Source organism: Pholis gunnellus (genome assembly GCF_910591455.1).
Source record: "Pholis gunnellus genome assembly, chromosome: 21".
NCBI lineage: Eukaryota > Metazoa > Chordata > Actinopteri > Perciformes > Pholidae > Pholis > Pholis gunnellus.
The window spans coordinates 12,796,532-12,823,706 of NC_136548.1; the positions used below are offsets into that span (position 1 = coordinate 12,796,532).

Here is a 27,175-nt window from a genome sequence, read left to right on the forward strand (position 1 = left end):
TGATCTGTACGGATCCCCCCTAACGGTTCGGCGTGCATTTGAACAGTGGATTAATTACACAGTTTAACGTTAACCAAGTAAAGTTTTACGGACAATCGTTATCCGCCAATATTCAGTCAAATAGGCGATCAGGAAATCGGCATTTATGCTTTTTTAGTCGCCGATCTCTGATATTGTTACATTGTGAACAACCAATCCATGTTTAAATCATAGACTATATAAGAAGGTTGAAATTGACAGGACGTGGGGCAGCATTGCTAACGGCTAACGATCAAAGTGAAAATTTGTATATATATACGGTCAATTGTAACGTATCATTATGTGTTCATATGTAATCTCGTAAAATGCAGTGTTGGTAGAAACCCTGAGTCCTATGATCCGTTGCACCTCTATCTGATACGAAGATGCATGACATGTAAACGAGGCGACGAGATTCAACAGGGTCGCAAAGCAGCGGGGAGGTTCATCTCGGAGCCAAGTGTTGCTTAATGGCTTCCTCCTGCTGTACGTCGACTCAGACCATCAGAGCGTGCTGCGGAGAACATCTGTCCTGAGCACACACCGCCGCGGTCACCCTGTCAATCAAACATGTCCTGGCATGTCACCGGCTATCACCAGCGGTTGCGATCGCCTCAGAAGACCATGCGCCCACGCCGGTTTGGTGCGCACATATAAGAATGAGCGGGAAAGAGAGGTTGACGCCGTGTCTATTTTTAGTCCAGTACACTAAGTTCTGCCTCTGTGTTATGCTGCTCTGTTCCTAGGGCAGGCGGCCCGGGTCATCAGCAGCAGCAGCAGAGCACCGGGATAGCTCCAGCTCTGCTCCATGACCCCGGCCCTTCCAGCTCCTACATCCGTGGGAGAGACTTACAAGATTCCTGTGCGGCTGTTAGGAGAGGCTATCTCCCAAAATAAAAAGAGGCGCTTTCTTGACGGATGCCATGTTCATCCACCTCTTTCTCTCTTGTGTGACTAATGGGCTAATAATTCAGCTGTCACCCTGGCATGTTATCTCGCAGTCTCTCGTGGGAAGAATACCGGTGCGGAACATCTACGCCACAGTCTCAGCTCTGAAAAAGATATGCCTTAGATTCCCGAAGTTGCTTTCCAGCTAAAGGTATTGTGAAGAGGTGGTATCAGTGGGGGATCCCACATGAGCTGGAAGCACTGAGGAAAACCCAGACAGATAAGATAATAGATGGATCTCAAAGAGGTTGCAAGAAGGCATCGTGGCTCGAGTGCTATCTTGTCACGCCCTGTTACTCAGCAAGTCGTGCACAGGAAAATCATTCCTCCATTCATCTGCTACACGTCAATGATGAACCTTTGGGTTTATAGTCTGCACCATCCATGGATAGTTGTTCACTGTTCAGACACCATCATTATGAGTTGTTCAATTCATTCTACGGGGTATTTACCGGGGTAAAGTGCTTTGTATTTTCTTTGTGGCCACTTTTACACAAGCTGTGAGATTACTATCCAGTTAAATGAGTTCCTGCATTTCCCAGAATGATTTAGGACACTCACAGAATATCTACAGGAAGAGAATGCACCAGAAATGTACGGTAACCGACACCATGTTCACAATATGACAAAAGAATGCCAAAAGAATGGCACTTGGCAAGAATGAAGCATAAGTTAGACATTCTTAACAAAAGAGCCTAGTTTACATATAATCTCTGGCTTCTGTGATTGTAATAGCAAAATATACATAGATAGATGGTTTGCATAGTACTTTGGTGACTTTAAAAACCATGGTAGCCGCGCCCTAGAAGATTATCATTACAAAGATTTCAGATCTTTGTCCTTTCCAGCCACTTTGATCTTCCACTATCTGTTGTTTATGACCTTGAAGTTACAGATAGTTATTTCTGTTTTCTTACAGTACATTTTGACAAATGTCCTGTCTGTTATGTCTGCATGACAAGCTCAAAATAGTTCCTACAAAACTGATCTTTCAACCTCTTTTCAACAACTTATCCTGAAAAATGTCACATGTTGAGTGTGAAACTTGAAGCACCTGCTTCACGAGACATCCAGCATAGACTGCACTACAACACGGCCGCATCCCGTTTATCAGCATAACAGCTTGTCATTCAGACCTCTGGGTGCTCGGGTTGAATGCTAAACTCTCACTGCTCTGCCATGTGCTTGTTTAATAAAGTACTTCCACTTGACTCAACACTGGTCAGTGGAACAAGGGAGTTGTGATTGCGCCGGGCTGTGAAGCCGCTGCGAAGCATTCATTTAGCCGAGGCCTATTTTGTCAAAATGCCGGCTTCTCTGTTATTAAATTTAACAGAAATCTCTTCAGAACAAGAGTTCACTCCAACAAGTGATAATAATCCTTCTAATAGGCTTGACTGTTTCGAAACTTGAAGTTAAGGGGCAGGCTCTGCTCTCTTTGTTTGCCCGGGCAGGGGACGTGGACATGTGTGCTCTGAGGCCAGGCCCTCTATCCTTCCTGTTCAGTTACCAGAGGCCTCACACTTATCAGTTCCAGATCTCGCAGAACAGAGAGAAAGAAAGACCACTGACAGGAAGGGGATTTTTTTTTTTCTTTTCTTCCTCCACATTTTTTTTCCTCCCCTTTAGCGAGGTTAACAGAATGTCTGCACCCCTCACATTTCACAGCGGAAAGCAATTATTCATTAGGGCTTACGCTGGCGCAGAAGGGAGACAAAGACAAACCTGGCAACCTTGAGACGTCAACCAACTGAAATAAAACTGGGTTCCAAAACTGGTTAGTGCTGAGAGAGCTAGTCGATAAATCGATTATAGTCGATCGACAGAAAATACCTCGTCAACAGTTTCCATAAACCTTAATCGCCATTTATCAAGCGAAAAAGACCAGGTTTTGGTTCCAGCTTCTCAAATGTGAACATTTGGTGTTTCTTTTTCGATTTATATCGTCGTAAAGTGAATATCTTGTCGGGCAGACAAAACCAGCAATTTGAAGACGTCATACTGTACTTTTTTCCCCACTAGCTACAAATAGTAAAAAAGAATCTAAAAAGAATCAATAAAGAATGATACTCAGTTACAGCCCTACACACGCTTCATTTCTATAGATCATATTTGGCTATCGACCTCAGTCTCACTTCTCCAGTTGACACCGCTGCTATTTCTTTTCACTGCAGCCTCTCCATCAAACCCAGCTAGATTTTCCCTCCGCGAAGGCGACGTCACAGCGACAGTGAGAGGGGAAAATCAGTCATTGAGAGTGAGAGAGACTGAACTGAGCACTCATGTCGTGTCCCTGTCCGTGTCGTATCCACCCTCTTTGCACTTGCTCTCACTGTCTACCTCGCCTGACATTTCCACAATAATCACTTTGGTTTATCCCACTCAGCTGTGTGGTGGGCAGATGTTTGTCAGGCCACCATGTTTCTCAGCATTCACACTGCTTTAATCAAGATTAACCACTCTTATCTATTCAGTGTGTGACTGTGTGTGTGTCTCTGTGTGTGTGTGTGTGTGTGTGTATGCTGGATGTCCCAATTCCTAATCCATGAAGCCATAGCTGTATTTTATAATACAGTGGATGAACCAATTACATTCCCTTTCCACCACATAATTCTCCCTTTTAGTAGAACGTACACTGAGCCGCATATTGCGTAAGGATGAACTGGTGGCTTGCTGGTGAAGAGGATTGCCATGACCTTCTTCTGTGTGTGTGCCTGTGTGCGTGTACACATTCGTGAGACTGCATATGGACTCGGATGTCGGCAAAGAACATAAACACACGCAACATCTCAGCACTTTGTTGCTCACAGCCCCCCAGGAGCTCCCTAATGAAATCAACATGGTGTGCAAGGTGAGCCGACGCTGACCACACACAAACTGCTGCCATCAGATGTTTACCAGAGACACTCAAGCACAGCGCACGACAGAGCATGTCCGAGCAAACAAACTTGTAGTCTTTAAATCAACCGTAGTGACAGGGGAGGCCGATATCAGCTTCCACTAACAAGCTTTGTTTAATTCCAGGCAAAGCGGCTCTCAGGTAATTAAGAAGGTCCGTACAGAGCCGGCAAGTATAAGGAATTCTTTCACAAAAAAAATGTGTCACTCCCATTCTTGATTTCAAAGAACTTAAAGATAAACAATATACTGTACCTGGCCAGCTCTGGCTAACACGTTAGCCGCAGCAGCTCTCCATGCTTCTTTTTATTTACTCTCTACTGTGCAGTTTACTCCCCAGGGCATTTTGTACTCAGGACAATACATCAAATAAAGCGCTACAGATGCTCTCTGAGCTAGTTAGCTTGCTAACAATCAGTAAGCGAGCTCATTAGCTTTGGGGAGCGAACAAACGCCATTTTTTAAGGCTCGTCTCATAGTTGTCTGCAAACCATTCTTCTTTTGAAGTGGATCGTACACGTCGAGAGTGGAGGGTTAATTGAAAGTGGATGGTGCAACCAACATGTTCTCATCCCAACTCGTCACACACTGTGCCCTCGGTCAGGACCCCTTGGCGTTACTTTTCTAACATACTAGGAAGTCCAGCGCGTCAAACTACGACACTCCACTGCGGTCGCAATGATGTGGTTGAAGTTGTGGATTCAAACAAAACCACTTCATTAGGTTGAAGAAAAGCATCATGGTTAGGCCTGAAATAGTCCTTTTTGGACTCTCCAGCTTCATGCCCTTAAAAAGTCAGCACTGTCATAAGCTGCTGTTGGTCAACAGGGCAAAAAAAGTCCACTAGATTTGAACCTGGGAGCAAATCAACTTTGAGATGCTAATGCAACATAACAGCGTAGCCTATTTTGCACACAACTGATAGCTGCCAGGTCAAGCATCACAACTTTACTAAAAAACTGAGTCGAGCACAAACTAAATGAATGAGACTACCAAATAATATCATTCCCTGCAAGCACCTCATCAGCTAAACACAACTGCCAGCCTGCCGTTAACAACCTGTACCTTCAGGTTCTACTGCTACAGCAACACTCATTTCAGAGCATACATTTCTTATTCGTATCCCCGACACCTGCTGGGCTCTGCAGATTCTACCGCATAAGAAAAACAAAAAAAAAACGACTCACCTGTGTTGACTTCAATCCTTGATTCTTCACCACGAAGGACCCCCCCCACCCATTCACACACCAGGAGGAGAAACACTTCAGCGCCTCACGTCTTCTGCCCCTGAGAGAAATCAGACAGGAGGGGGGGGAAAGAAAATGCATCAATCAACGCTACATTATCCACCAATCTCCAAACACTGAATTATTACATTTGCATTTGCATTCCCCCCCCCCCCTGAAATCAAGCACACTTGATGATTTTGCTCCTCACAGATTCCTTTGGGCTCAGAGTGGCTTCCATCTGCGCCTTGCTTAACGCGATACACTTCTTCCCTGCACGGATAAGCTCCTTCACGCTCTCGTGGCCATGAAGGACGAATCAAAAGAGCAACCAATGATCAGTATGGTATCATAAACATCCACCACAGAGAAAGCTCATTGCCGTGGCACATTCACAATTCACTCCTGATTGACAGATAAGCCTATTAAAAGAGACCTTCACTATAGCTTTGCACTTAGCCTGAGCTGGGAATGCCCAGTGACATTCAGGGCCTTCAAAATGACCACATTAGTTATTGGTGATGTTCAAAAGGTGATAACCAATGTGTGAGAAACCATTACATATAAGCCACTTAAGGACTTAATTTGATAAACCAGAAAATAAAGATTCATTTTTTTTATTTAAGGGCCACACAGTTTATAATATTGTCTTATCTATTTTCACCCAAGCAAGTAAGTGTGCAGACTTATTTTCCTAAGTGAATTAATCATTGCGAGTAGTTGTAATTATGAGCATAATAAGCACATGCCGGATTCTTGCATGTGTTATCTTCCCATGAATCACGTGTGCCTCTGCTGGTATCTGAGAGAGAATAAGCCAACAAAAACCACCTTGAATCTTTTCATTTGCAATAATTCCAATTCTCAAATGAGTTGCCGACCTCATTGTGTAGAAAGACCATCTGAGTGTTTTACCTGTATTTGGGAAGTTCCACAAGACCTTAAATGCAAATAAAGGATTCAAATGTAGATGTCCTAATGAGAGAGTACAATATCTGCTAAATGACAGTCCTCGACTACCGCTTTAGTTTAAGGTAGTACTTAAGGATAGTCAACTTTTAAGGTAGGAGGGCTCTTAGCCGGTGAAAAAGTAGAAACACACTATTGCCCCTTTTCTTTGTCCATGTCCTGCACCCAATTTTTCCTTAAAGTCGCTCCTTTGTCCAAAGAGCACAACACTCATTTTCAAGTCAAAGAAAAAGTTTACTCCTCAAATGTTGAACTATGACATTTCAAGGAGCTGACTGGGATGGTAGAAGGAAAACAAAGAATAATATCTTACGGGTGTTTTTGCTCTAGCTTTGTGAATATGAGTGTGTTAGTATGGGGCAACCAGCTACCCTCCTTTATCCCCCCTTCCTTAAAGTCTATAGCTGTATCCTGTTAGTGTATCGTTTTCACAAAGCGTCTGCTTAGTGACACACAGCATGCTAGCCATTTCTATACCCAACCAGAGCTTCTCCTGAGCTCATGATTTGGTTGACAGGACAAGGCTAATGCTCCAAATATAAAAACTGTCTACCCACAAGGTGCATTTTCACATTCAGCGGGAGAAGGGCAAACCCTTTATTTAATCCTCTTTTTTTTTCTTTTTTTTTTTAATCATTGGAAGATTTTTCAAGCAGAATTTCTCCCCTGTTGGAAGTGCCGTTCTCTGAAAAGAGAAAGTGAAGGAGCGCTGGGGGCTCAATGGGTTCGAGAGGGAGGAGGAGGAGGAGGAGGAGAAATGCTGGGTGCCTCCTTTTTAAAGCCAGATTCTCCCCAGATACCTCTGTGCTATTCATCAACAGCTTTTCCAGGGCTGTGAAAAATCAATGTGCTCTGCACTGCAAACAGTTCATAATGACGGGGGATGGAGGAAAAAAAGCTCAACTGCAACAGAATTGATTTGTTTAAGTACAATAACACGGCTCTGCAGCGCAGTGAGGAGGAGGCTCGAGCCCAGACAAAGACTGACTGGCAGTATGAAACCACAAGCAGTAATTGACAAACTGCTGGCAAAGTGCAAATCCAAAATACAGACGGCTGTTATCTAATTAAAGGAGTTTTTCTCTGAATTACCACCTGACAGAGAAAAACACAGTCTCAAGTGACTGCATATCTTCTCTATGAAAGTAAACCCCAAAATAAAGAGTTTTAAAACCATCAACAAATATTGTAGCTATCATTAGATGATTTAAAAACATATTCTTACACAACTTTATTCCGATTAATAGCATTGATGATTGTTTTCAATATTGCTTCATAATCCTTATTTTCAAAAATAATTTCTCTTACAAGTTCCAAGATCTCAAATTAACATCTTCAAGTTGCTTGTTTTGTCCCAACCAACAAAACTGACACACACTGAAAGATCATGTTCACACACACACACACACACACACCTGCTCTAATCATGCGTGCAACTCCAACACACACAGATAAACACACACACACACACACATTATTTGTGCTTTTGGCAGGGAGTCACGTACCCCAAGCCAATTCAAAGCACATGCAGAGAGGGTTTGATGTTGCATAAAGCAAAGTCATCAGAATGTTTAAAAGATGACACCAGGCTTCACCTAGAAAAACAAAAGAAACATCCACAAGGTGAGATTTTAAACCTCCCGATATACTGCAAAAAAAGAAAACAGAAGCTGGGAGTAAATTGTGTCAAGGCCGGCCAGCACAATAATACATTTCTCCCAGCCTCTCTTAAGCCGGCCACAGAGGTGCATTTATCATTGTTATTATTCCTTCAGAGAGGCCCTCCCAGGTTTAATTGGGTCCTCATGGAGTCAAAATCCCCGCTGCCGCTGCAGCCGCTGGAGCTGGACAGACTCCTTCCTTCCCAGTCAGCACCAGGTTTTTACCGGCCGCATGAAGAACAGTTATTCTGTGCAAAGTGCCCGCGGAACCCGGGAGTCAGGAGGTTTGGTGAGGAGCTGGACGCCACCCGCTAAGCAGGGACACTGGCAGCAGAGGGACACCTGGGGAGTAACTCTCACCTGGCTCTGCTCTCAACACTGTGGGAAAAGCTCTCGAGAGCCACAGGCTGTCTGTCCACCGAGCCAGTTTCTTTGGAGCCATTATGTAGCTCATTTGCATTTTAACTTCATGCGAACAAATAGAACAGAAAAGGGATTAAAGAGGATTTTTTTCGGCGTCAATGAAAAAAAAAGGGAAACAATGAGCTAAGGTGATAAACTAGTTTAGACACATAAACATGCAGAGCTACTCAGCATTAGTGGTGTTGAACATGCTTTTTGCTGAGTAAAATTAATAATGATAGGGTGATACTTCCCCAAAAACCTCTAATTACCTCTAATATTTGCAAGAACTGTAACAGTTTTTACCACATAACTTTTGACGGTTGTGTATAAATAATCAGCATTAAAAAAAAAAAATAAAGTGTGAAAAGGAACAATTTTAATCACACCGATATGTTCTACTTAAATACCATCTCTGAAACTTTTGACCTCCCGTTCAACTCCCTCAACAGTGCTCTACTTCCACTTGGTGTTACATTGGCACAGAAATCCCAACGCCTCCTTGAGGCTTCTTCCTGTTGTTGGTATGCTCAAGACATGCACGATCAACCGAGATACGCATCCCTGCTTTTCAAAAAGACACCCGACAAAGACACTTGAAGTCAAAGGAGGAACGCTGGAACAGCAAATGCAGGAATGACAAGCTCGTCGTTTGTAGTGATTTTCTGCAGAGCAGCAGGTTTTCAAGATAAAAACGGGATTGTGTAGAGACACGATGGTAATCATCCCTCCTCAGCCAGTGTGTTTACATATACACTTATAACATGACAATTGCAACTGTCATGCAACACATTATTTGGGTAATTTTACCGGAATTAAGGTTTAAAGGTCGATAATTTATCAATCTGTCAAATTACATGTTTTGCATAAGGGCTGCGACTACATATTGATTTCACCAGACATAAAGGTGTTGATAACTGTCTCTATAAATTGATTTGACAGTTAATTTCAACATAAAACATATCAGCATTGTAATACTGTCGAAATAGCAGTCGTATGTAACCTAGCCCTTTAAAAACATTCACTATTGAACATCATTTTGACCTGGTTGTAACGTAGATGTGTTTTGACCTGTGAATCACCAAACTGATGTTCACTAGGATTTGATTTGTGAAGTTATAATGCCTGCATATACTGTACACACCACAGTACTGACACCCAAATCCAGGTTCGCAGAGGAGGGATTGAACATTTCCCAACACGCATGCTGCTGGTGTCTTAGGACACCCGTATGAAAGGATTACATTGGACAGAAGTAGTTATAAGGCAAAGCCACACGCATCAGGTTCACAGTGAGTGCTGAAGTGATGACTACAGGTTTAAAGATAATGGTTTTTAGCGTAATGCATTTAGAGGGCATGAGACACCAGCTCAGTTAGCTTTCAGTCTTCACTTTCTACTGATTAACACAAATGCCGGCGCCTTGTTAACCACCGCTGCTGTAATTATGTGGAGCCTCGCAAACACACACATACATGCACATAACCTATACAGCACACACACACACACACACAGGGAAAAAAACACGCCAGTGCAAAACAGTGCCGGCGTATACAAGTTGCGTGCCACCAAATCAGCATCGCAGCAACTACCAATTATTTGTCTCATTCATGCAAATGCAGGTAATTTACTTCCTGCTGTGCACAACTTCCCAACGCGTCTGCCCTCTAGCATCAGTTGTTTGTATTGTGGATCGCCGAAACAAGTGAAACAATTGAATGAATTGATCCCAAAAAGGCTCCTCTTTCAAATGTGAATAATTAAAAAAAAGGTTAATTTAAAGGTTAATTACAACTTGAGATTTCGGCAACACTTTCTTTGAAGCCCATGTCTATAACGCATTAAAACATACTTATAATCTGCTCATAACATATGATTAAGCATTTCATAATGCCTTATAACATCTAGTATCATCATTTTTTTTTTTTTTTATAAATTGGATCATAGTGTATCATAGTTGCTATAGTTGTGATACATTATAATCTCATTATAATGCATTATAATAAAACTCTTAATTACTCAAAGTGGTCATTGTTATTATTAGCTAGTATTATGATACTTGATCTTTTAAGAAATTGTAAAATGCATCATAATTTGTTATGATTATTGTTATAAAGCATTATGAATATTTATGAATGCTTTTATGATACACTTCTATAAGCAGATTATAAACAGTATGTTTAAAATAGATTATAGACATGGTTATCATAGAAAGTGTAAGTTACCCAGTGTTCTTTTAGTAGTTTTGGACATCGCGTCTAACACTCACCGAAATGATTTGCTACAACAAAGTCCCACAGGACAAGAAGTGAACAGTCAGACAATCAGATAGTTTAACCAGAGTATCCACTAAAACTGAAAGTGAGCGGTAATAATAATCCTTCTACAGGAAAGCTGCTAGCGCTCAACTACAGACAGTATGGTGCATCAAAGCTGAACCAGGAAGTCAGTGTGTAAACAGGATCGCCATTATATTCAATCAAGAGTTATTGAAGAGACAGCTGGCTAACTCGTTATCATTACTGAAAGAAAAGGTGGCCAAAGAAGACCCAAGTTGTCTGAAACAAAAATGTCTTTAAATACCTATGTTTTCTATTTCAAAGGAGTGACGCTTATGAGATTTACATGAATTAATGGCTCCAATATTATTATCCTCCTCCCCCTCTCTCTCGCTTCAGTATATCTTGTTTCAAAAGCGAGAGCAGCCCATGAGCCTGTGTTTTTATTCCTTTGTTTCCCGTCTTTCCCTATCAGAGCAAGAAGGTTGGTAGCAACTCCCACGAGGGAGATAGAGATAGAGGTGTGGGCTGCTGGCAGAGCGCTAAAGCAAAGAAATGCTGCACCGTCTGACCACAGACATACAAATGATGCCCCCATACCTCCCCTACTTTGTCCTGCTTCATCTGCAAAGCAAATATTCTGCCCCTGCAGCCAGAGATTCCTCTTTGGTCACCTGGCTCTGTGTCTCACCCCCCCAGGGTTTACGAGAGGTGAGAGACTTCCTAATGTAATGGAGACAAGCAAGAAAGAGAAATAGAGGGGAGATCGTCCTGAGCCAATTGCGAAAGGGAGGTGGGTGTAATGAGGCCTGATCTGTCACAAGAAAGAGCCATGGCCCTGTATTTGCATTTTCAGCCCCTTTCTTCATTTCCCTCCCTTATCTCCCCCTCCTCCTTCTCATAATAAGGTAAAAAGGAAAAGCAATGAGAGGGAAGAAAGGTGGAGAGCGGACATATACACAGAGGAATCCAGGGAGGGGAAAAGAGATCACATTACTATCGGAAGGGAAAAAAATGATTAAATGGCTGAGATGAGCACAATCCGCTGGTTCCAGAAGAAAGAGGAAGGAATTGCCAGAGCCAATAAGCAAAGCATCGCAGAAAGACCTGCCTCTCCCTGTTATTCAAGCATGATCCTTGCCGGCACAAGCACATTTTCTACATCCGCCCTTTTACACTATAGCCCATGGCATGTGTGTATCACGCACATAGAGTCATTAGCGGGTCTAGGGTATTGATTTTCTAAAACATTGCTACCTTCTAATTATAGGAAACACTTCGGATTCTGCACAGAGCTGTCCGTGTGGTATTCCTCAGGATTGTGATTGCTGCAGATAAACCAGGTACGACAGTGTTAGGATGACGCCGTTGCAGAGGACGAGAGGGAGAAGAGAAAGAGAAGGAGAAAGAAAAACAGCAACATCAATAATGAAGTGAAGGAGACGGGGGAAGAAAACAAAGCCGTTCATAACAAATGAGAAAACAGGCAGAGCGTCTCATTGCGAGAGCGCTAACGACAATCAATTAGCAATTGCTCATGATCTTGGGTGCGTCGGAGTATAAGGTGTCTTAATGAGTCCCATTTCCATTAGCTGCTCGACTCGAGAGGCACAAGGAGGAGGCTGCTCCCACCAGCTCCTCCATCTCAATGCCTAATGACTACGAGAGTGGATTACTCCATCAATTCCTCGCTTCTCTTTGTTTATCCCCTGCGTAAATAATGGTCAACCATTACAATGCATTAAGCGGGCCACTCTACGCAGAGAGAACGAGGGGGAGAAAAGGAGGAGCACAAGTGCTCCGACGGCATCCTCCAGTGATCTCTAGGAAATCGGCTAATACCGGCCATGTGGTGGCAGAGAGAGAGAGGGGGAAAGGGGGGGGGAGGAAAGGGGGAGCAAGCATCTGATGCTCCACACATATCTAGCTGTTTCTTTTACCGGGAGGTCGAGTAAATGTGGTGGAAGCAAAGCTACCGAACACCTCATACAGTCAATCATGTTGCCTTAAAGGGCCAGTTCACCCAAATTATAGAGAAAAAAAAGAAAAGAAAAAGAGGCTTTTTTTATTTTTACCACCGCATAAACCTTTCTAGGAACTCATGAACGTTTTGGGGGGGATGAGCGAATGAAATAAAACAGCTTAAGCGTGTGCTAAAGCAGAAATAAATAGCCCTGCGCTCCAGCAGATCGTTGCTACTTTGAGACAGCAAGACTGGCCTTTTTTAATCTCTCTCCACATCTCCATTACAACATCCAATCAAACATCGCAGTTGTGCACTGATCATGTGAGGAAATGGCTCTCGAGCAAAGCCACATTTTAAAATCTGGACTAATTTCCTAATCGTCATTGGTTATTGAGACGCTGACGGAAAGGAGTGAAAGGGTTTTGTTCTTGAAGCTTCTCAGCTCCCTGAAATATTTGGTTAAAAAGGTTCAATGGGAACTATTTCTTCAGTAGCTCCGGGGAAACATGTTCAGAGCAAAGTCTGTGAATCATCCAACCAGGACATTGTTCATGTAATATACCTTGAACAGGGCTATCAGGCCTCAGAGAAGACACTATCAGTGATAAAACAAAATGGGATGGATTTGAGACTTATGGCATCAACAACACAGAAAGGACTTTATCTGTATCCTACGAGAGATTATAATGTACTTCTGTTGTTGCCGTGCTTCCACCCTGGATCAATATTTCACCCAAGGCTCAATCACTCCCCTTTCTATTTCCCTTTCTCTTTCTGGCACTCTCTGGTTTCCCTCTTGTGTCACAGCACCGGACAGGAAAAAAATTAAACGCATCAGCAGAAAAACACACAAGTGGAAATGATCTCGCCGCTGCAGCCGCTCGGGTCATGAATTCAGCTAACTGTGCTTATCACAGGCTGCCACTATTAGTCTTAATAGCCGCGGTGACAGCGCGCCTTTAGAGGAGATGGGCTTTGCTTCTCGGGGCTCACCACAGACAGGTGATTCTCTCATCTGCGGCCTCTTCACGTGTCACAGCAAAGGCAACGCCGGGCTGAAAAATGTCTGGTGGCTTATTGGAGCAAAACATCAGAACCCGGCAGGTCATTACAGACACCAGAGCCATATGTTCTTACGCACTAGGCATCAATCAAAGACAAATTAAGAATTCAATCAGATGGTGATCACATTCAAGCTGTTCGAAGCAGTTATCTTGAATTACGAGGATGTAAAAGACCCAAAATAAACGCATAAGCCAGATACCACTAACACACAGCGTACAGTATGTCATGACTCATTTTCTATACTAGCCAGGACTGAAACAAGATGCACGGCCAACGGATGTCAATCATAGGGATTCATCAATTTGATAGTGATATCGGATATCTGGCCGTTACGGACTCAAATAGCTGGAAAGGGTATCGACCCAATTCTTTGCTTACAGCTGATTACACGTGCGCATACTACTCAATGCCTCAGCAGCTTGCCAGTAGTCCTCATAGCTGAGGTAGCTAACGACATTTCAGTTGTTTGGAGCAATTTCACTCTTGCTATGCCAACAGGTTCTAGTTACTTTATGCCTAAATAAGTTCAGAAAACAATGTTTAAGTGAAGCACTATGTTGCTTTGCAAATAAAATAATGATGGCCACTTCCACACGGCGAGGCATACAGCTTATTAATCAAGCACTGGTATCGGATCTAGCAATGGATATCGGCATTGAGACTGAAAAAATAATATTGGTGCATCCCGTTTGCCAATTTTAAGCTACCCAAATCAATATTTTTGCATTAGCAATGGAAAATGACTACGCTGCATGTAATATGGAGGGCGTCATTTGTTGTGCAGAGTGTTTTAGCTTCTTTTAGCTCATCACTTTCCTGATTTTGTTTTGGTCTCACCACTCTCAGGCAACTTGTATTCAACAAAACAGCTCTGATAAACCGACTGCGTGCTACCTGTCGAGCACCAAAAGGCTCACACAGTCATTGATTATCTTGTGAACATAGTGGAGCATTTAGCAGCTAATTAGCCTCATATTTCCCTCAGGAGTTGGTGGAGACCATAAGAGAGCCAAAAGGAGAAAGAACATTGGACTTATATTCGTTGATTGCTATAAATGAAATGAAATGAATGCTAAGTGTTGCTCGGTATCTGCTGGACGTGTAAATAAACTGTTTGCTAATGCATTTTCCCTATCAACATCAAAACTATTCAAGGATCTTCCTTCAGTTTCCTTATGAACACAGGCTTGAACTTTTGACTTTTTGTCAGAGAACCAGATGTTTTCTCGTCCTTTGTACTGATGATTTAACTGGGGAGGTTTTATGCCCATCCAAGCCTTGGAAGTGCTCCAACTGCCAGTCACATAACATTATCTGCTATTTGGAGAAAATTATCAGACTTTCACTTCAGTAGAGTATTTTCTTCTTGTAGAGTTAGCAGCATCAAGCACAGCTCTGCAGGATTTAATGCAAACCCGACCAATCATGTTGCTCAATGCGAGGGCGCTTCATGACTTTGGTGTGAGAGGGAACATTGTCAGGGCAAAGAAGCGCACGTGGCATAAGAGTGAATGTCTTACTGAGAAAAAGATTTTTCCCCTGTGAACTAAAGGTTACTTGCTGTTGCCTGTTAAGGAGCCGTGCTGCGTTGCCATTGAATGCCACACATAGCCTGGCAGGGCTGAAGAAAGGGGGCGGCAAAGTGAAGGTGTTAAGTTAGGTACCTCAAAATAAAGAAATACAAATAAAAAAAAACACATGAAAGGAGCACATAAAACCAGCTCACATAAGAGTCAGCCTTTATCAACACCGGTGTACAACAGAAAAGCCACTGAACACTCAAAGGTCCTCGCTGCCCCTTAACATGAAGACACACAAACACGGTTTGGAAAACAAATGTCAAGTCGTCTTTTCAGCCAGAGCGCTTTCCCACGAGCCGGGGAATCCTCAGTCGCTCTCCTCCACAAATGACCGAGCCAGTGACCGGGACCATGTCAACATGTTGCCTTGTTCAGACAGAGGGAGGGAGGGATTACTTTGATCCACTTTGAGGCATGTCTTCCTTTACTGTCAGGAGCCGGTTAGGAATTCTGGAGGAAGAGGAGACGATTATGCATCAACTCCGCAGCAATGCCCGTCATTTTTTATTATCTTTTGCCACAATGGCACTAAGTGTTAACCAACAAGGCTTTGAAGGATTCAGTGCCGTTGTAACTTCCAAACCACAAAGAGACAGTAGAGGGAGCAGAACCCGTGACGACCTCTTATCATAGCTGAGATGACACTCTATTTTACAAACATGACAGAGTGCAGAGATACTGGGCTGAACAGCCTGTAGCTGCAGATTTGTGCGTAGAACAATGGAAGTCTGTGCTGATTTCTGGCCTAAACAATGGCAGGATGACATGGAGCCTGACAGACACATACAGAGCAGCAGGATCTACACTGCAGACAGGAGAGGCAGCTTCACAGAGCAGCAACACTGCCAAAAACATATCCTCCTCTTCCCTTTTCCTCTTCCAACATCTTTTATGTGTTTTGGCACCTCTGGCATTCATAACTCAAAAGTGAACAGTCAAACTTTGAGCACAAGCTTGTGGAGCAAAATGAGCCAGTCAGTGCAGAACAATTGAGCATAAGCTAAATAAATCTTAACCTGAAGGTATTAATAGTTTCCATCCAAATCTAGTGCAAACTTAAAAAAACTTGCCAGAAAATTGGCAAAAAGATGATGTGGATAAAGGTGCGTTATACCTTGGAGTGGATGGAAACTTGCACAAGTTGAAATGTGCATGAAAACAGGTGGATGGAAGCACACTGATGATGTAATTTATGGGTCTTAAACTCAAATTACCTGGGACCCATTGAGCTCCCTTCCCTGGCGCAGATTGAGTACAACTCATAAAACTTACATAAAAATAACACATAAAAACATGCATTTTCAAAATAAAAAAAGAAAGTGTTGATAAAGTAGAAATAATAAAGAATAATAAAATGTTTAAATACCAACTGATAAAAATAAAATAAAAAATACAATAAAATAACAAAATACAAACAAAAATGGTGGTGCTAAATCAAGGAGGTGATGAAATCCGAGGCGCTCAAAGTGTCCTTCATTATTAATGTCCTCGGAGCAGGACTTGAAGCAGCTTTGCTTCTCTTATCAATCATTCATCTGCTTTTCCATTGAACACACTCCGATCCTTCCAGTGTCAAATCAGGCTTGAAGAGGCTAAAGAACCACCGATCTGCAGTCTTTCCTTAATTAAACGAGTCTGACATGAGCCTCAAACACCTGCTCTCAAAAGAGATCAACAGCGCTCCACTAATGTGGAGATCCAAGGCAATCCGTAACCTGTCAATCACTTAATACACAACACTCAGGTCTCATAAATTAAGAATAGGATGCCAGAACCCATTTGTGCTGGCTCCTGTGCATGCCCCTGTGTTCTGAAAACACCTCAACAGTGAAAACTTGAGATTGAATCAGATGGAAATAATAATGTTGATGCGACTTTTATAATAAAACAGCCCAAGCTGCTGCTTTCTCGCCTTACCCATCTCGCGCCCCGTCTGAGCAGGATCCCATTTCGCTCGACTACAGCCGGCGTTTGGTTAACAGCAAACATAATCAAACTTTGCGGTCTGTCTATCTGTGGAGTCGAATTGGAAGCAGTTCTTTGGTGGCAATCTCCAATTACCTTCTGCGTGCAAGTGTTCACTGCGCTGGAACTTTTCCATTTCATCATCACACTCAAGCTGCCCCCATCCAAAGCCAACCAGCATCGGCGGTGGCGGCAGCAGCAACACAGCGGACCGTGTCATCCGTGCACCGCAGGGGGATCCTTCCAAGCTGCAGTGAATTCCTCGTTTTGTCTGGGAAAAGATTCATGTCTATACAAACCGCAGGTGCAGTGAGTTTTTTTTAAACCACCACAGTGAAAAGGGGGCAGGGCAACACTCAGCTAGCCCTCGGCTATGTTTGTCACAATTACTCGGTAGGTCAACTTTCCCCTAGTCTCATTAAGAGGTAAAACACGGAGGCTAGTAAACCCGTCTTTTTGGGACCCCCGCAGGAAATGTTTCGGCTTGCTGCCGCACGCTCTGAAGGCCACTGATGCAATCGTTCTCCAGCCCTCACGGTGGATTTGGGAAACGAGAATGAGGGATTATTTGATCCAACTTCCATTGAAGAGGCCAATTCAGCCCAACAAATCAATACTAATCAACGAGGAGATGACAGGAGATGAAATTCCCTCTGCTACGGCCAAACACTCATGTATCAAGACTTAGAGCCTGCACGCAGGAGTTCTCTGCTCCTCTTCTCACAGAGCCAGTGCCGGAGAGTAACTATGTACATCAATTCAAGCATACTGAAGTCAAGTACAGTTTTGATGTACTTTACTTGAGTATTTCCATGATAATGCTTTTTGATCCTTTTAATCCACTACATTCCAGAGGGATGTATTGTAGTTTTTACTCAAGTCAAGGCTACAGTTTCTAATCCCGTATTAAATGTGTAGTTTACGTAATGTTGAATGTTATATAATCATGTTTAAAATATGATGCATTGTTATAGGGTAAACTAACTTTAGAAAAAGGTACTTAAATGTGACTGTTGTACTGTATCATGCATCAATGTGTAAGCACCATTTTGGTTACACATTGATGCATGACACATTGGTATTGGTAGCCGATTCTTATTCATCTTTTTATTAATTATTTGGTTTGTCAATCTTCCAAATATTGTGCCTAAAGTGACTCCTTCATATTGCTTATATTGTCATCTTTGCATCAAAAATGTCCCGACAGTGTATAATGTTGGATATTTTACTTAACATAATTTGTAAATTAACTAGTAAATACATATAAAGGGGCATGAAAAGAAAGCATTAAGTACAAGTATCTCAGAGAGCAAATGTACTTAGTTACATTCCACCACTGCGCTTAAGTGCCGTTTTGAATGCAGCACTAATAGCTTTGTAATGGAGCATTCTAACAGGACCTTGATTCGTCTTTCATCATTGCCAAAAATCTCATTGCAACACCCTGCGAATTATTAATCCGCAGCATTACCCATGCTGACAGTGTCACACTCTGAAAGAGCACGGCCTGCAGAGGCTGTCTCTCATCTGAGGCGAGGAACAACAAAGAGCTTGAGCTTTTCATGTTAACACCGGAAACATATATTTAATGAGACAACCACTGCATTTCTCCGCAGTCATGCTAAGTGAGTCTGACCCCACACCGCAGCTCGGGCCGCGCTGCCAAACAACAGTCGCGCGGCAGTCTAGACGAGGGCGAGCGGCGACGAGGGCCTCCCGAAAGCTCTTGTAATGCACGAGGAATTTGGTGCGGTTTCCTCGGAGCAGAGAGGAAACGCATGGGTGAGAGTAAAGAGGGAGCGAGATCCCTGCAGAGGTCAGAGCGTGTCCTCGGAGGTGTCAGGGGGAGTAAATGGGCATGACTGCAGAACACGGGGGTTATACCCGCGCTCCCTCCCTCCGCCTTCCTTTTTCCTTCTTCGCAGGGGTGCCGTCACTGACTCGTCCCCGGGCGCCTCAGAGCGAGAATCAGCATGGCTTCCCTTGCATGCCACGCAAATTGGAACAGGAAACGATTGTCAGCTTCGGGGCAAAATCACCGCCTTATTAGAAAACAAACGAAAAATGTGACGCGAAGGAGGATATTTTTTTTTGGGGGGGGGGGGGGTGGAAGGAGCTGCATGTTGACAGATCAGGCTTGTTTGATGACTGTGGAGGCTGCTGCCGGTTCTCTGCACGGCCGGCTGAAGGCTGACACCAGTATCGGGGGCCATGAATATTCAGTGACCAAGTAAATAAGGGAGATAGTGCTTGACATGTTTAACACCCACCTTTGGCACCTTACCTCTACAAAGCCAACAAGGTGAAGCAGCGGAACAAATCTGTTGGTTGTTTGTGGGCGGAAACAATCCCTGCTGATGAATTGGGTGGGTTTTTTGAACGAGGAGAATGAGTTTCAGTGGGCGAGCTACATCCAAATAAGCCGGACTCTGCTTTCCTCTGTCGGATTTGAGTTGCTAAACTGCTGGGTGTTTTTTTTAGGCTGGCATTAAAATGAAAATATGTAGCATTATGCCTTGCAATATGCTGACATTTACATTCTTAGAAAAAAAAAAAACATGTTTCCCTCAGCTATAATACCTGCTGGTGTCAAAATGTTTGCTCTCTAAATATTTACCAACCCAGAGTCACATCTAAAGCCTAACACAGGCACCTTGAGACTTCCTTTTTTTTTTTTTCTTCCTCCAAGTGTTGTGTCCCAAAGGAAATGCAGTGAAAGCACTACAGACTATCTTGCAAGTGAGTAAACTCTCTGAGCACACAACGCATTCCTCCAACACCTCAAAGCCGCTCAGAGAAAAGAAACATATCTGCCACCAACAAACTGCGCTGCTTAAAAATCAGAGTCTGGGAGACGAGCGGGGATTCATTTGGTTTTGCAGTTTTCACACAAACAAGGCAGACAGTAGTAAAACGTATTACTGTGACAAGAAAAGTAAGGTTAATATTGACACTGATATTTAGCGGCAGGCTTTTCCACTTTTGTGAACAAATGACCCTCTATTTCTCACAGACTACCTGAGCAGTAATGAAAATATTTAGATTCCTGAACAGATACAGGTGTCTGCCAACGATTTATTGGAAGGCACAATTTTATTAAATGTACATTTCCCCGAAATTCTGCCTCCACAAAAAAATAATAATCACGTATTTTTGCGACATATATTTTCTTGATTCATTGATTAATGGTTTGGCTTATAGAATATAAGAAATCACAATTCCTTTTAGACCAGGGTGACGTTTTCAAAGACATACATCAAGTGAAACTAAGAAAAGCACCAAATACACAAATGAAATTACAAACATTATTTTGTATCATTGTGATATTAATATTCCCTTAATAGGGTTGTTAGCAGCTCATATATGACCCCGTACTTAAACACACACACACGTGCAAACCCATATATTCACAACAATCTGAGCTGTCAATGAAATGTAAACACAAAGGGGTCATGCGGAGAGCACCACCCAGCTGTGTCTCTGCAGCCTTAGCAAGAACACAGATTCAAAATGAACTGAGTTGTGCACCACTCAACACCACACAAAGCCACACACACACACACACACACGCACTCTAACCTCCACTTACCACCAGCCCCACCCACTGCTCAGTGCACCCTGCCTCCTGATAAGCTGGTTTGCCAGGCTTGCCAGCGCCGCTGATGGCTGCGCTTGCACAACCGCTCCATTGTTGCCGTGCAGAGTGGACAACTGCACTTTGGACCTTTCAGTGGGGGAAAGCCTTGTATTTTGTTTCCCTTAAGGGCATCCACTGTGGTTTATCTGCGAGCTGCCAACCACACACACTTTTAACACTGCATTAAGGATATCTAAGGATTGAAAACATAAACAGTAGCCGCTGCGTATCCGGTGCCGCTGCTGTTAAGTACTGTACAGTCAGATTGCCTGGCAGCTGATTTTTCCGGAGCTTAAAAAGACTCATAAAAGGCAGCTGAATTATCTGGGTTGCTGGAACCTGATCCACTGCCGGCTGACCTTTTGCACGAAGCAATATTGAACGTAATAGTTGGGCTGGGTTAAGTGATTGCAATTTATGAGTCCATTTCACTAGATTCAATATTGGATGACACATGATTACCTCAGTGAAGTAAAGCTTACACACACGAAAATAACCCGGCTATACGCACAAAATACAGAGCTTTATCAAACTTAACAATCAGCTCACTGTCTGTCTGCTGCGTGTCTGGCTCAGCGGAAGGCTGAACAGAATTTAAAAAATGCATGACAAGACTGGAAGAAGAAGAAGAAGGAGAGGTTGGAGATTAAATATACACACGTATAATAGTTTCTTTTGGGAGGGGCTCAAACTCCGTTAAGCTAAAATTGATGTGTTTTGAATAGATGTTGCCTCTGAATCTGGTCAACTGGCCAAATGGATTAAGCGTATCAAATCCATTTTCCTGAGTGCACTGAGTGTCAAAATGAAACATTTTCAATTTAGCCCCTTAAGGTCCAAGACTTCGTCAGCTTGCTGTAAAACAAGCTGCTTACCGTGCAAAAACAGGCTGCAACACATCTCTCAATGTGGCCCGGGCTTTAAATTAGCCCGACACAATCCACATATTTGCTTCACTGTGCAGCCAGAAAAGAGCTACATGACTTTCGGGCATTCAGCTCAGACTATAAAGAAACAATGTAGCCTACTTTGCACACTCCTCACTGCTCTCTTTTCAGCCACATCCTCTTGGATTTTATGACTCTGGTTAAAATGCAACCATTAAATATTCATGCGCGAGGGCTTTCACCCGTGAAGCAGTTCTCCCCCCTCCCTCTCTGAGCTTAAGAGAAAGTCAGAAACTTTTTTGATTTTAACTGACAGGAGCTAAATATTTTCTTAAAAAAAAGAGAGAAGCTTTTGGAGGTTTAGCACAGTGAAGACTTCTCCTCTCCGATATCCAACTCCGCTGATATGAGCATCGCCTTCTTGGCTTTCATCCTCATTGTTCTTAAGATTTCAGACTGTAGAGAGACTCTTGCAAATTAACATGACAATAAAAAACTGGGAAGATTAATGAAAACAAATACTCAGTATAGCTGAACAATGACACGACGGAAATTGATGGTTGACGGTCATTCCAAAGAGAATAGTGTGTGTTTTTTAAAGTCATCATAACCTATTCATTGCTCATTAAATTTGTACTTGTTGTCTTGACTGTTTATTATGCAAAGCATTTCCTATCAGCAGCAAAAGTAATGACACAAATAATTCATACTTTTCCTCTTAGAACTCCTGGAACACTGAACTCCATTATATATATATATATATATATAGCAAGTTAGAGCGTCTATAACAGCTTAAGGATGAAATGATGTCTTCAGGTATAGACAGTAGCATGAATAAGGCTGAAATGTGATTTTGCTGCAGTGAACATTAGGGAAATTCTTTGAGGCTTTATTTGCGTTGATGTGATCCGCATACAAATCCAGGGATGCAACATTCGGGGCTTCTCCAAACAAGCAATTTTGTAGACAAATGAGGCAACTGCTCAGACATGCACCCAGTCTTCGTGCCCCGAGGTGGCAGAACACATGTATGACAACTCGCAAGTTGATTTAGGCGATTAAAATGAGGCCCGACAAAAGTGTTGTTGTGTCAGAGCGGCAGGAAAAGTTCATTCTGAACTCTTCGTTTTAGTGATTTGGGAGTAACGATTCGTGCCGCTCACTAATGAACGAGGAACTAATCGTTGGGATATTTGGGAACAATATCAGCTGCTGCAAGCAAGTGTACAGTCAATCTCCATCCGAGTTTGGACAGCTCAAGCGTTTGAGAAGCGTGCGGAAGCTCGGATGCGTCTTTCATCAGTCGTCAGAAGTCTATCCTGTTCCAGCATTGAGCAGCTGATTGAGATGAATCGCCGCCTTTTTTCTTTCTACTGCACCAGCTTGAAAGAAGCCAAAAACAGAGTAAAACTTTCCAGCGCTGCTCGTCGCCGTCTTTGATCCCAGACAAATAAGAAAACTAAAAGTGGAGGACGGCTTGCGAAACACCGAGGCTTTTCAGAGGCATTCTTCCGCTCTTGGAAGGCTGCCCGGTCTTTTGAAAGTTTTTTTTTTTTCATCAAAGCAAATGTCGGTGACATTACCCAATTCCCCCCCCCCCCCCCCCCCCCCCCCCCCTCCAATTTAAATGTATTGAAAACATCCAGGAAACACTGTATAACGGCTAATATCATCACAACTAGCTTGTCAAAAACAAACAAAATATAGCGATCACAGAGACCAAAAAAAAAAGAAGCCCTTTTGAGTTCATAACCAGCATTTAATCCGCTGTAATGATTTACAATATGACAAGACAGGCAAAATGTACTGTGACAGCTAGAATGGGACCCAACATAAATATAATTACAGCTCACATGATCTTCCCCACCTCCCTCCTCCACAGGAAGTGTCTGCCGGTGCCACACAAAGACGATTCATGACACGCAGCCTCGAGTGATTTGCTTTTTCAATTTGCTCCTTAAAAAACCAGCTGATGCCATCAAAATAACAAAAACAACAACAGAGCCACAAAACATCCGGGAATGTATCAGAGCTCGAGTTAGCAAGGTCTTGATAGCAGGTATGTTTTTCTGAATTTGAGGAGGTCGTGGAGAACCGTGGCACCAAAACCAAGACGTTTGACCTCGAACATCCAAGGTCAGGAGAAACCGCAGAGTGTGTGGTGCTTCTTAAAGAAACAGCTGCAGCTGATGACGAGTACATTATAAGGATGGGTGCTTTCAAATAGGGCTGAAACGATTATCATCAGGAAATCCATCTGCAACTGTTGTTCTCATATGTTGCTCTTTGTAAAAGAAAATCCCTGGTTCCAGCTTCTCAAATGTAAACATGTGCTGATCTTCTATGATAGGGAATTATTACATGGCATTTGGTTTTGGACTGTTGGTTAGAAAATCATAAAAAAATAATTGATGGATTAATCTATGAAGAAAAATTGGTTGCAGCCCTACTTTTTGTAAAAGAAAACAGATCAAATCATCATATTAATCTGAGTCCTGTAACTGACTTAAAGCCAGTAAACAAATCCGTCAGTGAAGTCGGAATATTTCGACATTTTCCCTGAAGAAACTTTTTTTTGGAAATACTTGAAACAAGTTGATTTGTATGAGAAACAGTTTGAAAATATGTCATTATATCATGTCATATCATAAGGATAGATATAAAAAAGGAAAGATTATGCAAAGAAAAGTGTCAATATGACCGTAGTTTATAAAGTGGTGAAGCACCCAGATTTGTCTGCCCCCCCAAAAATGAGTCGTAAACTGAGAGAAGTGGCAACACATAGGGAGTAATTCTCCAAAAGAAACCCACTGTGCTCAACCCCAGTGGCCAGCCCAGATTAGGTTTCACATTCCTACCTAACAAACACACACACACACACACACACGAGAGAGGAGACAGAGAGGTTCAATGAGACACTGACACTTTTGTTGAGACATTTCCGACCTCAGACTATTTCATCTCGCTGACGATGTTTACACTATAAGTCAAGCACAAGGATATCTTCTCTCTTGTCCTTCGTCCAAGATGTGGAGGATCAAACCCTCCCCCCTCACACACACACCCCTCCATCTCCATCACCCTTCATGCTAATGTAACACCCATTAGTGAAAGCAGCGGCGCACCCTGTACGTCCATGGTGACGCGGAGGATGCTGAGCCCTCAGGTAAGCCTTCTCTCTCCCTCTCTCCGTCCCTCTCTCCACACGCAGGGCGCATCGCGGGCGCAGCCTCACACCTCATCGTCTGTGACTCAAACATGCCCTCCTCTCAAAGCAGATGGTCAAAAATAGCGTCCGCCGTCAACATTTTTGTAAGCCGTGGGACCCGTTGGGCCACACCTGTTTGCCAAGAAGGAGTATGCGCGTGTGTAAAAATAATCCGGTCAGTTACAGCTTCTCTCTGTTTGATACTGAGAAAGTGAGAATGCCCAAAAGAGGTTATGCAATCTGCACCTATAAATAGGAGTGAGGAAATGTGCTTGTGTCTCACCGTGTGTTTACGTCCAGACAACAGTTCCCAATTCATTACTATTCCTCAGCAGCAGTAGCTGCTCTGATATCTGTGATTACTATTAGTGTGTGAAACGATCTTTCGTCTCCGTTCGTTTCACCGAAAAGGACGCCGCCGAGGACGGGGACGGCCCGCCAGCCACCGGACGAGGGAACATAAGGAAACAGACAGGACGTGTTTACAGAAGAGTTATTTCAAGTCAGCACTGGGACGGCATCGCACGTGGCTACAAGCCATAATTTGACACGCTGTGCCGATACACACACCACCGTTTCATATCCTGAGAACCTGGGTCAGTCAGAGACACACTCGGCAGAGTACCTAGCCGTTAACTCGTTGAACCCTGGCCGTGTCATAGATTATACGGTTCAGAATAAATTTGGCTAATCAGAGATACTCTCGATGCAAAGTGCTCTGACTCAGCGCTGTTCAGCGTCAATAGTGTAAATGGAGAAATACAACGCTATAATTTGCTTTGGCGTTCCTGTTGCCTTTTTCTGTTTATTGTTTCCATGTTTTATGTGTATGCTTTGGCACTACAGTTCCCGTCATGCTTTGAGTGATGTAAACAGGAAGTATTACGTTGCCATAGAGCTGGCAAGTTACCCGTGTGCTATGGGCTATTTTATGCCTATGTTTGTTGACATTGTGGAAAGGCTGCTCGCAGTTCGTGTTCACACAACAGACCACAATCACCTTGCATTGCTTTGACATTAAAGAAAAGGTCTAATGAGGCAAGATCAAAAGTGCATGGTTCAAATTATGCATCCATTAAAACACGGAAGCTAAAGTGCTCTCATCCAAATGAACCAATGTATATTACAAAACATAAACGCATACAAATAAGGACAAATATAACGCTTTCCTTATGATTTCAAGCCATGCGCCTTTTGACCCGAAATACATCAATCGGATGCTACAGGGTTAATGTATTCCACCCCATCCGGGGCTGAGACTCCTGTCATGGTCTTCTTTCACTGCCCACAGCTGTCACGTCGGTGTATCAGCTCCGGTCTGTGATCCATGGATCGCACCTGGGTAACCGACCGCACACAGACACCGTGTTAGATTGAAGGTGCAGTGTAAGCTGACACGCGGGCTGTGGGTGTGGTGTTACTGCTGTCTGCGCTTCATCAGAGGTTGGACTGTTTTCTTTGAAGCAGGGTGAGAAAAGTAAGAAATCTGAACCCCGGTAAACAAATGCTGTCACGATGGAGTTTGGGAACTTGTGCAGGATATTCCTCTCTATTTTTTTGACATTTTATGGGCAAAACTATACCAAACAAATAATCAGTTGATGTTGTTGTCCTGTAATTCTCACACAGCTACTGTACAAACTACATAATCCTAAAGCTTTATCTGCTGAGCCACCGCTGCTGCTATAAAGAGAGTTTGTGTCTGTATCTTGTATATTTGTTAGAGAAGGCACCGAAACTCGGCAAAATGAATGAAGGCGCTTTTCTCTGTGGTAGCTCTACCTAGGCACAGTTTTTCATGAAGAGCCCTGAAACCTATTTTCGTTGTCCATTAATCTGTCTATTATTTTATCTATTAATCAGTTAGCCGTTCTATAAAATGTCAGTTGTTTTTGTCCACAACTCAAATATATTAATTGAACTGTAATAATAGAGTAATAGAGTATAACAACCAGAAAATACTCTCATTTAAGAAGATGGAATCAGAGAATTTAGATTTTTCTTCTTAAAAATAATTACTCAAACCAATTGATTGATCATCAAAATTAAAAATGTATTACCAACCGATTAATCCTTGCAGCTCTACAATCAAATGTGGCGAAGCACATATATTACTTTTTGGTTGTTGTTAAAATCATAACTAGCGATGTCTTCAAGTGCTGTAAATAGAAATCCACTTCTGTTAAAGACGAGCGTCGTCATTTAGAATCCTTTAGTAGCCTGTGCGATCAATAAGCTACGGAGCCCTCTTCACTTTGTGCCATGTCAGGTTTTTTGTCACAGTGACTATGCAAATGGGAAACAGGTGAAATGCAAAACAATATTTAAATAGGATCCTCTCGCGTGTCGGCATTAGGCAACAGACGAATGACAAACTGTGCAACATGTCGGGGATTTTTATCTGCTTGTGTTTTACATCTTGATAGCAAACTTGAAAGCATTTGACATTTGTGTTTTGGGGTGGAG

At 42.9% G+C, this 27,175-nt stretch overlaps 1 protein-coding gene across 1 annotated transcript in view; it reads right to left on the bottom strand.

Moving 5' to 3' along the window:
• Nucleotides 1-27,175, bottom strand: part of LOC306713322 (zinc finger MIZ domain-containing protein 1-like) — a 105,193-nt gene that overhangs the window by 71,805 nt on the left and 6,213 nt on the right. The window contains exon 2 of the mRNA XM_079182976.1: nucleotides 5,052-5,151. The gene's annotated coding sequence lies outside the window, so the exon portion shown is untranslated. The remainder of the gene's footprint in view (nucleotides 1-5,051; nucleotides 5,152-27,175) is intronic.